Source organism: Spea bombifrons, chromosome 2 (genome assembly GCF_027358695.1).
Source record: "Spea bombifrons isolate aSpeBom1 chromosome 2, aSpeBom1.2.pri, whole genome shotgun sequence".
Taxonomy (NCBI): domain Eukaryota; kingdom Metazoa; phylum Chordata; class Amphibia; order Anura; family Pelobatidae; genus Spea; species Spea bombifrons.
This window is the reverse complement of record NC_071088.1, coordinates 23,174,780-23,190,886: the sequence shown is the minus strand read 5'-3', so window position 1 is coordinate 23,190,886 and position 16,107 is coordinate 23,174,780. Positions and strand designations below refer to the sequence as shown.

Here is a 16,107-nt window from a genome sequence, read left to right as displayed (position 1 = left end):
TCACACAGCCATGTCTTTTCTATGTGTGTGTGTATCCATAATATATATATATACATATATATATATATACATATATATATATATAATCTACACACACATTCATATATGTGGCTATAATTGTTGTGCGCTAACACATAATTCAAATAACCAAATCCATTGACGATTATGGGTAAAGTCGCATTCTAATAAACAAAGGCACCGATATCATGAAGCACACGAGCCACGACCCTTGCCCCCGCTCTGTATAAGCCATGTGGCGTCCTAGCCCTTTAATCGCCATGCGATGCTGCGAGCCCCGGCGCCGCCTCCAGCTCCGTGGGTGTGGAAAACAAGAAAGGGATTTGGGGAAGGTGCTGGCGGCTCGGCGATCTGTTATTTTCCGTGCTCGTGAGATGGAATAGCGGAGCCTCCTGATTTCAGAGCACGGGATTTAAATCCCTCTGCGTGTCCGCCTCCAGAAATGATTCCCATCACAGAGTAAGTGTTATTTCTATCGGGATCACGGACACCGCCGTGAAATACCCACCGATCTAGTGCCTGATGTGCGTGAAAGCGATTGCTGGGTACAGATTTCCATTAAGGAGGGGGGGTGTAAATATATGTAGTCTGCTTATGCAATTTTATTTGTAAATATTATGTTTAAGTGACATTGTATCTTTTTTTAAAAAAATAAAACGTGTTGCCATCACTGACTGCTCCTGCTTTCGTGAATCGTGCTTGTAATCCGGTGTAGAATTCAGTCCTGGTTGATCAGGGCAGAAGCTGGGTACTTCTTTATGGGGATGCTGCTTTGAGGTTGTCTTCCTTTTTGCAGAGAGGGGGTGAAAAGGTTCAGCTGCCCACCCTGCATTATTTATGGAGGTTACAATGAAGAACAGCTGAAGGTCCTCCCAGGCAGATGTTGTTGTAAATGCCCTTCTGCTTGTCTCTGGGGGAGGGCACACAGCCACTGCTGCTGGATAATGGAGACCCAGCTAACTGTTGTACGACATGAGGTTGTGCTGGATGATGGGGATCCAGGGAGGAGATGTGTAAACATACACTGTGGGGGAGACTAATCCCTGGTATTAGAGAGATAGACAGAGAACCCTCTCCTAATATTCTGCTTCAAAGCCTCAAACATATGAAAGCTGGGTGTGATGATCACCAGACATTTTTTTATGCTATTGATGTAAATGATCAAATGATGCTAATGATACAGTCTTTTTCTGCCTAAACACCAAGTATCAGTCTGACTTTAGTTAAAGTTTAAGATTACTTTGGATCGCAGACCCAAAGATGGGTTTAGCTGCTCCTATAATGGAACCTGGTTACATTTACTATGTGGTTGATGAGTTCAGTGTGTCTGTGATTCTAACTTGTATGTTTGTATGTTCTAAATGTCCATTATTAGAGCTCTGCGATTGTAATGCGATTTGCAGAGGGTACATTTTCTTCTGACAACAAGAGTGTGGAAGTCCATCTGTTTGCACTTATTGGTAATAAATCTCAGTTAAAATGCTGTTTTGTGTGACTTTGGTCTTAACAATGTCCCTTTGAACAGGGGATGGCTGCATTTTAAGAGTCACATGAAATGGTACATTACCACCCACCACATGGTTACCATGTTTCTGCTTGGCCAGAGAGAGCCCATTCATAACATCCAGGTTACAAGCTGTGTGAATATTTTCCTGTTGCAGCCACAGGGAATCTTTATAGCTCATTTACTTAAAAAATAAACACATGCCAGGTGATTTTTTACCTTCCTGTCATTTTTTACTGTAATATTAATCTGCTTACATTTTTCTAAATTTGATTTAAAGAAATTATGATTTTACGGACCGATCCCTGTGGGTTCCAAAAGGGACGCACATTTACGATTGTTTATACATGGGTAGAGTCTCCACCAACCTCATATGGAGATTGGGTACATCTCTGTTTCAATGGAATTAATGGTTTTTACTCAGTCATATTAATGGCGTTGGCCCTGCCTGGATGGAAGCGATCATTTAAGGGTTTTGTGTAGTTACGATATCTGCATCCAAGATTTCACATCACAGAGCAGATGGGTTTCAAAGCTTGTGTGCGCTTCCCACAGCTGCTCTACTATACATTATAAAGGCTTATCACCATTCCATTATTGATTTCGGAAATGGAAGACAGATTGGAAACTGTTGTACCGCTACTTCCGCTGATTGCCCTGCGTTTTATTGTTTGAAAGTGAAGTGTTTTTCCACTAGACGTATATATAACAAACAATTCTGGTACAAAGTACTAAATGCAGAGCAGTCAACAGGACAATTCATTGGTATCCATGGTGACTGCTCCACGATTAGAACACTGAGCCAGAACTGCACCTCTAAAATTTGGTCCATGTCAGTAATTAAAATCTGAGTAGTGCATAGGTTCAAAACACTATTAAAAATAACCCATTTATTTCACTTAATGACTTAAATATACTTAATTTAAGGTCTCATTTGGAAGTCATTTATACTAATTAACAGCAATGGGTATTATTAAAAAGAGGAACTGATACCATCACAAGCTTGGCATAAGTAAATTAACTAAAACTACCTATACCGCTATACATTATGGGCAGGTGTTGACAGTGTAATTGACGATATTTAGTTTAAAAGTTCACCTTGTGGAGGCCGAGTTTGGTAACCCCTTTTCTGACATCAGAATGGCTGCCCGAACCAACAATCAGCGATATGGTGGAGATTGCATGATGGAGAGGAAACATCTTGTTGGTATATATTTAGGTTTGTTTTTAACTCCGGGTCACGGGAGTGGCTTTGTGACCAGTTTTTGTGCGTGCAAGGCTAGCCCAGTGATGTCAGTGAACCGCTCACCAAGGTCAGCTGGACTGTCTAGCCATATCCAAAAAGGGGGGCTCTGGGTAGCTAGAACCTGGATGTTCCCAGGTATGGTGTGTATATATATGTGTGTGTGTGTGTGTGTATATATATATATATATATATATATATAAACTGTATTACTTCCTCACTAGAAGCACTTTAAGGAAAAGAACATTCATCTCATTGCACCCTGGTCATGTATATAAAATGTTTCTTTATTTGTATAAGTGCCTTGGTGAAGACGCAAGGCTTTCAGGAAGGAGAAGTCTGAGGGGCCCACTACAGGCTGCAGATGATAAAATCTCATTATATATATCATGTCTGTCACTTGCACAGTGAGGAAGCAAAATATTTTTACACCAGTGCCTCACAGTTTCTAATTCTACTCCAGTCTACGAATAGAGAACTAAATTGATTGTTGGCAGAATATATGCAGCAATTCTTTATATATTACCAATTAGATACAGTGAATATTGTAATAAAACCCACATGGAGATGATATCAATTGGAAATTTTGTTTATTGCCTAGAGTGTATTTATATACAGTTAAGCCACAATACTGTACAAAATATTTTATGTAGGTTATAATATATCATTTAACCACTTCTGAATTGCAGATTTCAACATGAATTGTTAATTCTGTTTTCCTTTTGAATTCGAATTCTTTTGATGAAGTTTGTTATCTTGGACAAATTTGGAAACAAATCATATAATCTACACATGTACAATTCATAGGAAGACACTATTTTGAAAGATAAGGTCATAATGAAAGGGGTTGTTCAAAATTTTAAGTAAAACCAATAATTTTATATAGATTGTACGCTTGTGAGCAGGACCCCCTTATGAATCTGTTTTTCCTAGTCTGTGAGTTTTAGTTTTGTCATATCCTTCGAATGTACATATCCTAAGAAGTGCTGTGTAAGTTGTTGGCGCTTTATAAATAAATAATAAAAATAATCATATAGTACTGTATGTGTGTCCTTTTAAGTAAAATTACATGATACCTCTTAACTTCCAAACCCCTCCTAGTGTCACAGATTCAAAATGTGAATCTGATTACCCAGGAAAAGGATTGTTCTTAATGCATTTCATCTGATGACTTTGGTTAGCAGTATAAAGACATCACATGTCATTGGGATAATAATAACCAGTCTCGCATAAGTGAGCTGTTGTTGAATAAAACACTTATCATGGCTCCCATTTGTGTAATGGAGGCGTTCGCATTGTGGAGCCCCCTGTCCAGTAGGGACCCCTTAACATCAGCTCCCCCTGCAGGGCATACTTTTAGGTTGGCAGGCTGCGCTCTCTCGGTCACATCATTTACCTGTGCTCAGGCAAAACACCTTGTGAGGAACATGAGGGAGCAGGAACACTTCTATTTCTGTACCAAACCTTCTGCAATATACTGACTTCTTGGATTACTTTCGCAAAAGGGCAGAGCCGCCTGGACAGCCTCTATTTTGTCCCTCCAATCGGGAGGGGTGTGCTTGGAGGCTCTGCCCTTTTCAGAAATGTCTCTTGGAGACCTAGACAACAGAGGTGGTAGCAGACAAAGAAAGAAGACAGAAAATCAAGAAGAGGCAAGAGAAGAAGCAGAGCTGTGGAAGAGGAGATGGACACAGAAGCAGTCAGGAGAAAAGGGGCACTGATAACCAAGCACTGATTGTAGTGCTTGGTAGGTTTATACCACCGTCAATGTCTGGGTCAGCATATAATGATGCGTGTTATGCTGCACCGCTGTCAATGTCTGGCTCATTAAATAGTTATATGAATAATGCTGTACTTCCATCAGTGCCTGGCTCAGTATATAGTGATGAAAGTTATGCTGTACCACCGACAATATCTTTGTTATGGTGTACCACTGTCAGTGCCTGGCACAGTATATAGTTGGTGTAAATTCCATAAATTGTTGGCGCCATATAAATAAACATAATTTTAAAATATTGAAGTACCTAATTGCTAAAGAGTTTCATACGTTTGGACTTTTTGTGTTTTTATTATTTTTGATATTTTAAAGTTCTTGTGACTTTACATGTTGTGCCCACATAAAGGCATCACATACAACTAAAGATACCATGTCAGGATCTGTTACAATATCTGAGCAGGGGAGAGGCATTTGGTCCTGCCTTCTCCTCCACCCAGGTTATACCCATTTTCTGTTTACTCCCTCCCCACCACAGCCTGCATCCTGCCTGTAAAGTCTATTTGTGTGTTGCCTCGCCCATACTAGGACTAGGCCAGACCCAGAACGGGGAGCTCTGAGTAGCTAAGCCTGGTAAGTCCCCAGCTATGGTGATAAGTGCAGTTGTCAGTAGGAGCATTCCACCTGTTCCTATGGGGATTGCTCCACTTTTACTACCTTTCACCAGAACTGGTCATTATACACAATATTTCAAAATAATACTTTTAAATAACCCTGCACTTATAATCTTATTGTGTATATCAATGAAGATATGTAGCTGTTTAGTTACAGGTCTGGCCAACCATGTTTGCATCAGCTTTCGGTTTGGGTCTCCTAATTAATCATCACTCGGTGTCAGGACCCCAGTAATTCAGAATAGTACATTGTATGGAAATCTGGGGGTCAGTTCTTTTGAAAACTGGTAAAACTGGACCAAATGGCAGTCTACTGATTGCTTTTTGTGATTGTCACTTTTACTACCAGTACTTTGTTTTAAAATTAAATGTTTGTAAATTTGTACATAACCTGTATAATAAAGAACACTATCATGAGAAATGTACTAAAGTACCATTTGCAAAATGAAGCATATCATTTTACTACTTTTTTAAAAGTCATCAACTGGCTTAACATGTTTTATTCCCATCATCCGTTCTCTTTCAATGACAACAAAGCTTCTAAAGGGGAAAAACCATGATGTACTCTTAAGTGTATTCCTAACTCTTGTTTATGGAGTCTGTTAGTGAACATGATTTCCCATGAAGTGACAGATTTGCAGAACAGACGGATTTTGTCTCTCTGCAGAAAGATAAGGAAACATTCTACTTTTTTGATGTGATCAGTGATAATTTATGCAGAATGTAATTTGATTAATCATATGCTGTAATCAATCAATTGATTCTAACATTTACCTGAATGGTTTCCATATAATGCTGTACCAGAAAGATGGATATTTTTTTTTCTTTACATAAAGGAATTGATGTAATGATTGAAGTAATTGAATGTATTTAGAAAATGGTGTTCTGTTCCAAACATCCATCCTTTTGTCAGTAAACCAGTCTGTTTTTATCTAATGTTGTATAATTAGTGTTGAGCACATATGCTTTTAGAGTGTAAATTTACAGTCTCCCGGGGTCAACAACAGACTGGAGATTACTTTCATGAATACATTTTGTATTAGCTCGCCTTACATCTTTTTATTTTCATTAATAATTGTTTGTGTATATGAATGTGTGTATATATATATATATATATATATATTGTTACCCTTGTAAGATGTTTGGAAAATGATGAATAGCAGAGAATAATTAATCCTTTGTGTGTCAATGTGGGAAATTGACTTTATTTGGCAAGTTACAAAGTTTAGGTAATAATAATCTGATATCATTATTATTATTTATTGTTTTATATAGTGCCATCAAATTACGTAGCACTGTACAATGGGTAGACAGGACATAACAAGTAGTATCTAACATAACAAATTGACTTACAGAGGCAACAGGTGAGGAGGGCCCTGCTCAAACGAGCTTACATTCTAGAGGAATTTAGGGTGTATTACACAATAGGTAAAAGTGCCGTTGTTAGGGATTGACCAGCCACACTAGTGTAAGGAGAGGGACTAGGAAAGGTGAGCTAAAGGAATATGGGAGTATGGGAGGCCGTCAGTGTGCTATGTTGTAGGCGTCCTTAAAGAAGTGGGTCTTGAGGGATTTTTTGAAGGAATAAAGGCAGGGGAGAGATGTATAGACCGGGGGAGGGCATTCCAGAGGATAGGGGCAGCCCTTAAGAAATCTTGTAAGCGTGCATGAGAGCTAGAAATCCGAGGAGAGGATAGAAGGAGATCATTGGATGAGCGGAGAGACCGGTTAGGGGTGTATTTAGAGATGAGTGAGGAGATGTAGGGAGGGGAACCGCTGTGAAGGGCTTTGAAAGTAAGAGTGAAGATTTTAAAAATGAATCCTGAAGCGCACAGACAGCCAGTGAAGAGACTGACAGAGGGGAGAAACATTAGTAAAGCGATGAGAGAAGAAGAAAAGTCTGGCAGCAGCATTCATGGTGAATTGTAGAGGGGTGAGACGGTTAAGAGGGGGACCAGCTAAGAGTTACAGTAGTCAAGACGGGAGATAAGTAGGGCATGGACAAGAGCCTTAGTGGCATGCTGTGTTAGGAAGGGATGGATGCTGGCAATGTTTTTAAGATTTTAGAGACTAAATATGGGGTCTGAACGAAAGGTTGGAGTCAAGGGTGACACCAAGACAGTGTGCATGAGTAGACGGGGAGATGATGGCACCATTAACATTGAGGGAGATAGATCTTAGCTTTGGAGGGAGGGAAGATGAGGAGTGCAGTTTTGGAGAGGTTAAGTTTCAAGAAACGTAAATACATCCAGGTAGAGACAGATGCAGGGCAGTTAGTTACATGATCTAAGACAGAGGGAGAGAGATCAGGGGAGGATAGATAGATCTGGGTGTCATCAGCATAGCATTGATACTAAAATGGTTGGGAGGTATCTTTTAGCTATGCATTGTGCTGGTTTTTTTATAGGAGAAACCTGCAAAGTTGATGCATTTATAACAGTCAATAAACAGCTCACAGTGAGTTGTATATCACAAACAATACAACACACTTTTAAAGGGACAAACCACTTTCTTTCGGAAGAAGCTGCAGCCCACCACCCCTCCATTATATGATTAATGCAGGCAGAAAAATCATCAAAAGCAATGGGAGCACTTTCTGTGTATACCAACGAGGAAACTCTGGAGCTGGCTGCTTGTGTCCATCAGTAAGCAGATGTGTTTGGCTTAAAGCATCTCCTGCAAGTCAAGAAGGTAGAGGTGATGATTCTGATGAACCCATTCATACATTGTCAAGGGGAAATGTTCATTAAAGTTCATATGATAATTATGGAAAGTGAATTCATAGTTCCTAACAGTCCTGATTTAGTTAACACTAGGGCTGCAACTAACGATTATTTTAATAATCGATTAGTTGGCCGATTATTTTTTCGATTAATCGGATAAAAAATGTAAATTTTTCATTTATTTAAAATAATTTACTAAACAAATGATGTTAAATACAAACAGCAGAATAAAAAACTTTGATAATACATTTCTTGTCTTTATTTCCCAACCAGCCCCCCAATATATGCACATTTGAGCCCAGGCTTGCTACGCTGCCTCCCAGACATGCCATGCTGCCCCCCCCACATATGCCACGCTGCCTACCATAGCACTCCACGCTGCCTCCCACATATACCACACCACGCTGCCTCCCACATCTGCCACTCCACGCTGCCTCCCACATCTGCCACTCCACGCTGCCTCCCACATCTGCCACGCCGCCTCCCACATCTGCCACTCCACTCTACCCCCCACATGCCACTGTGCCTGATACGCCTTATACCCCCTGAAACACCACTCCATCCTCCCCAGACATGCCACCCTGCCCTCCCCACATATGCCACGCCATGCTGCCTCCCACATCTGCCACTCCACAATGCCTCCCACATATGCCACGCTGCCTCCCACATCTGCCACTCCACGCTGCCTCCCACATCTGCCACTCCACGCTGCCTCCCACATCTGCCACTCCACGCTGCCTCCCACATCTGCCACTGTGCCTGATACGCCTTATATCCCCACTCCATCCTCCCCAGACATGCCACCCTGCCTCCCAGACATGCCACTTCTCTACCCCCAGATATGCCACTCTACCCCCAGATATGCCTTATACACCCTGATACACCACTCCGTCCTCCCCAGACATGCCACACTGCCCTCCCCACATATGCCTTATATACTGTATATGCCTTATACCCCCAGATATGTCACTTCACTGCCCCCAGGATTTAGATTCCCCTAAATTAACCCTAAACTCCCCATTAACCATAACTGCCCCTAAATTAACCCTTAACACCCCCTTAACCACAGCATCCCCTAAATTAACCCTAAAGACCCCATCAACCACAGCATCCCCTAAATTAACCCTAAACACCCCATTAACCATAGCTGCTCCTAAATTAACCCTAAACACCCTATTAACATAACTGCCCCTAAATTAACCCTAAACACCCAATTAACCATAACTGCCCCTAAATTAACCCTAAACACCCCACTAACCATAACTGCCCCTAAATTAACCCCCACCTCCCCTAACTTTCAGTAGCCCAAATATATATATATATATATATATTACATACATATATACACACACATATATATATATATATACACACACATACACATTATATATATATATATATATATACACACACATACATATATATATATATATATATATATATATATACACATATACTTACAGTTAGATGAGTGTCACAGCCATGTGGTTCTGGCCTGGAGAAGGAAGGGGCGGGGCCAGTTGTCACAGTGATTACAGGGAGGGGGAGTAAGTAGGAGCTGCTGCTGTGAGACGGTGAGTCAGACTAAACGGATTATATAATGAGGGGGATTTTTCAGAGCGTTTGCTCTGAAAAAACCCTCATTTTATAATCGATAATAATCGATTCAACTAATCGATAATGAAATTCGTTGCCAACGAATTTCATTATCGATTATTATCGATTTTATCGATTAGTTGTTGCAGCCCTAGTTAACACAGGTCTGACAGCAAATTTTTAGACTGACAGTTCAATGCTCAAATTTGGCATTGTTTCAATGTGAAAAGTGCAGAGCCAAAACTAATGTGGGCAGAGGGTGACATGACATCATACGCTCAGGTAGTGTAGTTAAGGCATGCAGGCCCATTATGACCTATTAATTTGTTTAGTCTGCCAAAGGCAAATGGAAATTAAACACATATACACAAATGTATATGAAATATATATTCCTCCAAAAAAATCAGAACTTAATTATAGGTGATACATGTATTTCTTAAGCAACACAAAATTTATAATTATGATCATTTATGCCTCTAGTACGGAGAGGCTAAGAGGTTTCATTTGAAGAAGCCAGACTCTTCTAATATTGGACTTTAAATGTTTCCCTCTGGAGTAAGTCAAATAAAATATGTATTGTGAAAGCTAAAGACAAGTCAAATTTATTGAAAAGAATCTTACAAAGTGTGTTATTGGTAAACTGTAACAGGTAACACAAACTGATGATGGGGTATAAAAATATAAACTATACAGACCTTTTGGACAAGGAGTTTTCACACCATAGGAGGAAGCAACTTAAGCGTTTTGCTTCCTTTCGTCAAATACCTTGCCATTCAATGTATCCACAAAAAGTATATGCTTTTAGGTACATGTGCAACATACTTTTTTCACTGTTCTTCCTGTAAGGATTCATGCAGGTGAAAAAAAATGCATATATTTTTACTTTAATATTTTGGAACCACCGCTTATGCCTAGAGTTTTCATCTTCATTAATATTTTTGGACATTGGTCAAGTCTTTTAACAAGCTGAATGGTCTTAAAGTTTTGCCTGTAGTAGTGATCAGAGAATGCAAAACTTCCTCATAAAATTATATCTTTAATAAATCCAGCACAGGGTATTTCACTAAAGTACAGGGATGCTGTAGAAAAATATCAGCGTATTCAGCTATATCTTAGGATACAGTCCCAGTTGCTTGGCATAAATGGGCAGCTCTGCCTCAGTGGCAACAGGTTATTTTGGCAATCATTTTTATTCCCTTACTGGATTTTAACAACAAAGTTTAGCCAGTTCTGCATTTCGACTTTTCATTAACAGGATACGTTTGTTTAATGTCTTGCACAATGTCACAAAGCTGGGAAAGACATCTTATTAAAGGTTGTATGTTTTCTTTTTGGAAGCGAGTGATCATTTTAATCTGTGGTGCTGTAAAACATACAGTATCCAGTACAAATGAGATGGAATATACACACCATAAAATTCATAATACAGGTATTGGATGTTTGTGCTTGTTAATGAGCTAGATTAAATAGCTAGAGTGACTTAAATAAATTAGCTATCTACAAATATACAAAAGACAAGACATGCTTAGAATATTGGGTGGTTCTTAAAATACTACAAATCCCTTTTTTATAGGGAGATTTTCAGCAGAGTCATGCCAGGCTGGCTAATTTCAGGGGCTTCACTTTAAGGGCAGGCAAAGGTCGCGTTTGACGTACATTAATATCGTTCCCTTCAACCCAAAAGCGCTCCTCCTTATGCACCAAACCTTGCAATGCTCATGACACAAGCGAGAAACAGGGGGACTTATGTAAAACAGGGTCTAAAAATGGGTCAGCTGGTACCTTTTTGCTTTTGAAAATCAACCCTTTTGCGCTGTTTATTGAGTATTTTCGGGTGAGGGATTGGCGCACTAGCATTGGGGGTATCAATCTTGCTGGCTCTATTAGAAGATCTGTGGAAGGAGAGAGACTAAAGGGTATTTGCTAGATTGTGAGCATGTTTTACAACAAGAAATTTGCGGGATCAACAGCAGATGATTCCAGAGCAGACCAATACAACTTCTGTTAATGTTCTATGCAAAAAAAAAAAAAAGTTTTAAAGTATTGATGAGGTGATGTCTCATTCCGCTTCAATTAGCCAAGATGAATAAATTAGCCTCTGTTGCCTGTTTCTACAGACATATAAACTGGGGTTTGTTTTCTTATTTGGAGTCAATACAATTTATTTTATTTATTATTAGAAATTCCCAGCAGGAAAAAGCCAGAAAGTTATTAAATGATCACTCCCTTTTCATGTTAAAAGCCTATTGGAATCAAGTACTTTTTTTTAAAAAAAAAAAACGTTCTAGTTTTTGCATTATATAATGCATTCCTTGGTTACTGGACTTCAGTCTCGTTTAGTTTCTCTCCTGGCTGCCTCTATACTTCTTGCGTGCTCAGTGGTCCACAAAGTGGGGAACCACATCAGTGGGTGAAGCCATGAGCAGTTGGAGGCAATCTGGTTTGTTGTCTGAAGGATAAAATTATAGATTAAAGGAGAATATACATATTTTTTTATTACTAGTATCACATCAAAAACAAGTTTTCAAAAATATTGTTTTGCGTTTTAAACCATTCTGGTTTTTGCATGTTATAATGTTTTCAGGCTGCATTTTTGTCATGTATTCAAGCTCTGTTATCTTAGCCCAACCAACAAGAAAAAAACAACATCATGACTCCCTGTCATACTGCTTGTGGTAAACAATACAATGGCTTATAGTCTTAAATCACCAGACCCTCTGAGTAATGAAAGTTCTATGGAGTTACAGGCTTCATTAGCATTGCCATGCAAGTGGCGTTTGAGCAGGGAAAGTCACCCAAACTAGCATAACTGACAGCAATGGCAAAGTCCAGATCTGCAGTTTAATTGGAACAAAATCTGATAATACTATTTTTTTCTCCCATGAGACTTCCCCTGTAATCTGTTTAATATTGTTTACACATTAAAAAAAGTATAAATTGCTGACTGTAAATTGGTCAAACAATCTTTGTAATGGTGGGGTGAGTATAAGATATTATATAATGCTGACTGTGCCACAGGATGCCACCAATCTCAGATTCCATAACGTTTTTAAACTAAATGTTTTAAAAACATAAAAAATAAGAGCAAGCTGTAGGCAGTTTGAGTGAATAATATTCATGTGTGTATGCTATAAACTGTTAAGGCACCAGTCCCCCTTTAGATTGCAGCACAAGCAATACAGGATTTGAGTGGGTGGCTATAGCAGGAGACAAACAAAACAGCTGACTGCGTACTATGCTACATTTCTTTTACAGAAATAGACTCCCAGTATTGATTTACCCTTCCTATATTCTATGTTACTTCCATGAGCTTCTAAGAACTTCTAGTAATAGGATATCTCCGCTGTGCCTGCACTGTGGCAGTGTTTGGTTCTGTTTGACCATGTGATGAAAAGATAATACTAAGGACCCCCTTATGCTTAGAGAAGAAGAGAAAACAGGAACGAGGGATAGAATAAATAAAAAAATGGAGTGAAACAAATGGATGGGCTGTGTACCTGAAAAAAAGGGTTTGCATGTTATCATACAAGATATTTTGCCCCTTAAGAATATTTGGATTATACTTATTTGGGTACTTGTATTTTGTACATGGCCTTTGATATCATTGCTTACATAGTTCCAGATATTTCTCTCTTTTAAGGTCATATGTCCTCAGCCCTATACATGACATATTTGTATTCTATTTTTATTGTAACCTAGTGATCCTAAATTGAAATTATTATATTGCATTCATAGGGTGGCAGCTAATTCCGTAGTGCAGTATTGTGCGATTGCAGGTCTGAGAGGTGCTGTTCCATTTACACAAAACATTCGTTGTAGTCGGTGCCTGCTTTAGTGTCAAATGACCATTAAGTGTTCCTGGCAAAATTATTCCTGGGAAGCGTTTGTGCATTCACAATTACTAGGAATGATGCTTATAATGCTGCATTTAGTTACAAAGTGTTACATTCAGTAGACTAGCTGGAACAACATCTTGAAATTGAATTTTGAGAAATGAGATTGCCCGGACATTAAACTTCCGTTCAGTTAGGAATCATAAATGATATGGCTGCCTTTTACTAGAAATAAGTCCTTGGAAAGAAATCACTTAAAAAACAAACAACAACAAAAAAAAACAGGAACCCAAATGCAGAAGTGAGCAGCAGAATCATGAGTGCGAAATCATTTTTTAAATTTTACATATGAAAACATGTCAGATACAAAAATAGGAGCTTATTATTTTTTGTTAGTGTTTGCATAAGTGCTTTACTGATGCATACGTAATAGGATTTATATATATATATATATATATATATTTTTTTTTTCTTTTTTTAATATAGACAGGTGGGGGCTTTTATAATGTCGTTATTGTGTCATCAAAAACAGAAACGTGCCATCTCCAAAAGCTATGAATTAAAAATTAGAGCGCAAAGACAGAACTGATTAATTGATATTTAATCTAAATAAAATAGCCAAAGTGCTTAAATATATACATTATATATAATTTATACAACAATAATGGTAAAATAAGTTACAAAACAAAATAGTATTAAAATAGACAAGGATAAAACACACAAAAGAAAAGTAAAATAATCACTGTGAATCTTCAGTTCCAAAATATGAAGACATTCAAAGTTTGTTTTTTTAAGGAATTCTTACAGAAATCTTCTTTGTCTCTAGGAGATGCCCATTTTGTGTCACATGGGAGGGGAGTGTGTAGCCCAGGCACTTTCCGACAATCTTAATGAGCTGGGTATAAAACCTAGCAGCAAACTGATCACGGTGATCACGTCCCCCAGGTTATTACACACAGGTACCAAACACCCGTTGGCTAGTTGACCTATTCTTGTGTCTCAGGCTGTTTAACCCCCTCCTGCCAAGTTTCCTATAATTATAGAGCTCATACTGTCAGCACTTTGGAAAATGAACCATAACTCTGAAGATGCTATGTGCTGCATCCCCTGTGTGACTCCAGTACCTGGTCCCCTGTAGGATTTTATGGCACCCAGGATATGTCATCTGGTATCCATTGAAGATGCCCTGCTTGGGTGTGCTTCTTCTTCACTGATTTTATGATGAGGCCTGGCCAGGTCTCCAAATAATATTTATGGCAGGATGTGGCCTGGGAAATGGTTACATTTTCTGGTATTCATGCAAGAAGCCTTGTTAACCTTTACTATATCCTTCAACATATGCATTTTGCATGAAAAAGCATAAACATTTTCCACCTGTTTCAGGAGAAACACAAATGTTGCTCCTTTAACTTCCATTAGTTATATAGTTTAACACCCAGACAAATCTTTGACAGTGTTCTTGGTGGATATAAACCTTTAACACAGCATACCACTTTCTACTTGGACTCAACATAAACAAGCAACCAAAAAAATCTAAATTAATTTTTATGTTTACCCCAGCAAAACCAAAAGCAGACAAAAGTTGTTTAACTATTCTTCTGTTATTTGCCTTTAAAAATATTTGCCTAGTCAATGACTGGTGGTAATAAGTGTATATATCACTGTGTGTAATTTTTAACACACACACTAATAATAATATTTACTTTTCCTAAATGTAGCCTACCCCTGTGTCTCACGGGCAATATAATATACAGAGTAGGCAAAGCTGCATTTACGGTATGAAAGCCCAGAGAGCTTGCACACGGTGAATGAGCTGCATGTTGTTGTTCCATAATTTAGCTTCTTAATTCCCTTGCCTATCTCACATTTTTAAATAAAACAAACTTTCAGTTCCACTTCCTTTTTAGAAACACAGAGGTACTGTAGTTGTAAAAAAAACAAAGATTCTATTCCCCTTTTCAACTCATGCACATGGAACCAATGAAAATAAATATGATTCCAAAGTCCATATTGTAAAATGACAAGTCTTCCGTGTTTGAAAGGATTAAAGATATAATGCCATGGCTCTTTAGCAGTTATTGTAGCATGTTTTTGATTTTTAGTAAATATCTAGACTATAAGCTCGTTTGAGCAGGGCCCTCCTCACCTGTTGTCTCTGTTACTACCCATTGTACAGCGCTACGGAATTTGATGGTGCTATATAAAACAATAAATAATAATAATAATATTATTAGTGCCTGCGTTGGGTCGCCAATTGAGTACAGTTGTTCAGGTCAGCTCAGCTGAGTTGGTTGAAATTAGGTAACTCAATTACAAACAAACTGCCAGCAACAGCACTTCAGCTCGACTTTTCTACGAACTTGCTGCAGGTTCTCATGAAAAGAATAGTAACTCCTCAGTCAAATAGACAATGAATTTTAAAAGGTGCTACAACTTTACCAAGTCATCTCAACTCCTCAGAAGGCAAGTTTGACAAAAGCTCTAGTAAACGCAATAGGAGTGACAGACTTTCTGCCTTGACTGAAAGGCTAGGTTTCCACTTGGGTTTTTGTCCTGCGTTATTTTCTGTGGAAATTGCTTTTTTTGACCTTAGGCAGTTTTTCCAGCCTTTACAAGTTAGAAGTTTCACCCAGCTAAAAGGGATTCAGATAAATGGCAAGTATCTGCCCCCTCCTGATGTCATTTCTTTGGTAGAGTTCTACTTAAACACGCCCCAGCGGACCCTTTTGTCTCTTTTCTGTGGTTTGTAAGGCATGCTTTATTCCGAATGTCTGCTCCTCTAGGAAGATTGGCCCCAAATGA

At 38.7% G+C, this 16,107-nt stretch overlaps 1 protein-coding gene across 1 annotated transcript in view; it reads left to right on the top strand.

The window, feature by feature from the left end:
• Positions 1-321: 321 nt before the first annotated feature.
• Positions 322-16,107, top strand: part of SH2B2 (SH2B adaptor protein 2) — a 37,345-nt gene continuing 21,559 nt past the window's right edge. The window contains exon 1 of the mRNA XM_053457144.1: positions 322-477. The gene's annotated coding sequence lies outside the window, so the exon portion shown is untranslated. The remainder of the gene's footprint in view (positions 478-16,107) is intronic.